Source organism: Penaeus vannamei, chromosome 7 (assembly GCF_042767895.1).
Source record: "Penaeus vannamei isolate JL-2024 chromosome 7, ASM4276789v1, whole genome shotgun sequence".
NCBI lineage: Eukaryota > Metazoa > Arthropoda > Malacostraca > Decapoda > Penaeidae > Penaeus > Penaeus vannamei.
This window is the reverse complement of record NC_091555.1, coordinates 13,956,960-13,959,459: the sequence shown is the minus strand read 5'-3', so window position 1 is coordinate 13,959,459 and position 2,500 is coordinate 13,956,960. Positions and strand designations below refer to the sequence as shown.

The window sequence follows — 2,500 nt, the reverse complement described above, 5'->3', positions numbered from 1 at the left end:
TCCTTGGGCCATAGAACCAGTCCAGCAGTTGTCAAGCACAGGTGCTTCTGCACTTTACCTTCATGGGTAGGGATCTCACCCTACCACATTGGTTTCCCAAAGCTGCAAGCTGATTCCTGTGGTCTTCATTCATCCTTTGGGATGACATTGTATTATTAAGAATAAAAATTTACAGACAACTTCTAGTTTACCTATGGCTACCAGTAAAGGGTGCAATTCAAGAGAGAAACCTATACCCCCAACTCCCACACACAGACACATACTTGCTGTTGTACATGTGCACTTATTTACAGATAGATATACACTGTAAACATTTTTAAGGTTATATATATACTACCTGTGTGAACATATAAAATGAACAGATCATAAACATCTGTATAGATAATTGTACCATGTCTGTACAAGTATGAAATGAAACAACCACATTATTTACTGCTACCCCTGTTAGCAAAAGTGCTAACAGGGGTATGCATGTATGTGCACACACAAATTAATATCCCTCCTCTAATTGGGGCAAATAAATAAAGAAAAGAAAGAGAGGAGGAAATGGTTAAGAATTATGCTAAGGTATCTGTTAAACATAAGTTTTAAAGTTTTTTAGTAGTTTACTTAATTATCCCCCTCCAACAAACCCAACTGCTGTCAAATGAAAACCAATTGTTGAGGGCTACTAACTTGCATACAATCATGCAAAATAGCTCATTGGAACCTGAACTTGTCAGAGTGATATATTACCTATTATCAATAAAAGTTAAAAATGGTTTAATTGAAAAAAAATCTGGCAATTATAATGAACAAATATAAATGACATTGAAGAAAGTTAAAGAAAGGGGGAAAAAGAAGATTAAAAGTTTTCCAACTTCATACCCTTTCAATTTCCCCAAACTGCTTCAAATTAATAGAATAAACAAGACAATGTAAATTACTTTAGTGTTATAGTCATCACCACTTAAAATCATTATTCCTGTAACAATTTTCCATAAAGACTTATATTCTGGATTGCCAAATCAAGTCCTTTGTTGCAATTCAACAAGTCCTATCAACAAATGAATCCAATTGGAAAAGCTTTTGATGAAACCAAATTGGATTCCAGAAAACTCTACTACTGATGATGATGATGGGGATTGGTCACTGCTTCTGTTATGCATACCAAATGATACATATTGAATTTTCAAACAAAACATAATTTGTTTAATGAATGATCACTGAACTGTATAGGTTGAGGTGCAGAGGAGCAAGTGAAGAGTGGAATTCTATTAGTTTTAGTCAGGAAATTCAAATAATTTTCTGCAATGGACATAGGCCAACAAGGCCTGCAGTAGCCAGACACAGAAAAAGAAAAAGAGAATGAAGAAAAATGTCAAAAAGACAGAATAAATGAAAACGAGAAAGAGAATGTTGAAGGTTAAGAGAAGATCTGTGTGCTCTTGTTACTGTGATGGAATTAATATCAAGGCCACTTGCCCAAGACAAAACGTAAGAGTGAGGATCATGATTTTTTACCCTCTGTCTGTAAGTTCAAGACAAAACAATCATTGTTTTTTTTTAAATAGGGTTTAGGGTTCAGACAGACTTAAGAAGGCTGTACCTTTACAGCATACAGAACAGAGAGCAGTCTCCACTGCCATGGTATGAATAAGTGGCATCTGGAATTTTGATCCTCTCTAAGGCATATCAAATAACAAATATTGATATGAAAATGAAAAAAAGAGAGGGGAGGGGGGGTGCATGGAGTCTTGCCATGGCACATGAGTGTTTGTGAGAGCCCTGCCGACAAGCCATACACCTGCCAAAGTGCCTGGATCCAAACTGTTAAGAGAGGAGTTTGGGACAAGCCTAGGGTAATGGAATGCCTCTGCTGACAGTGGTGGCAGTACTTTCTGAGTGGATGTCATCAGATAACTTTCACCTCTGATTAAATCAATTTATATATCAAATGTATTAATCCATTGGCGCCGGGTTTCACGTACGTACATGCCATGGCTGTTGTGGACCAAACGCCAGGGGCATCATGCCATGCCCATTCCCACGCTACTGGCTCGTCGGACGGAGGTTGTTTTTCTCCAGTAGTAGCGGCTTCATTTATATGGTAAAGATTTTAGGCAATGGCACCTAAAGTGAAGGTAAACCTTCAAAATTTTAATATTCTTATAAATTTTAGCAAAATAAAAGCTTTTAGGTGCTATATGTCGCTCGCAAACTACCGATCGAGCCGGGCGCAAACAGGGGAAATTGCCAGAGTGCGCCAACAAGCCGGTGCATACGTAAACTTGACAAAATTTTTACCCGCCGCTGATGGGTTAAATGACACCAAAAGTAAGTTCTGGCAAAAAATAGAATGGTTTCTTGGCTCTGGCTGTCAGCCTTTATTATTTCAATACCTATAAGAGACTATCCTGAAGCCCCTCAGATAGGTTTTGCTAAACATACAGTATTTCCAATAAACTGTAATATCAGTATTTCATATTTTATGTTTCTTTCCACTGTACCTTATCATTTT

At 37.3% G+C, this 2,500-nt stretch overlaps 1 protein-coding gene across 7 annotated transcripts in view; it reads right to left on the bottom strand.

Moving 5' to 3' along the window:
* LOC113810358 (pre-mRNA cleavage complex 2 protein Pcf11) overlaps positions 1 to 2,500 on the bottom strand; it is a 291,069-nt gene that overhangs the window by 9,232 nt on the left and 279,337 nt on the right. The window lies entirely within an intron of this gene.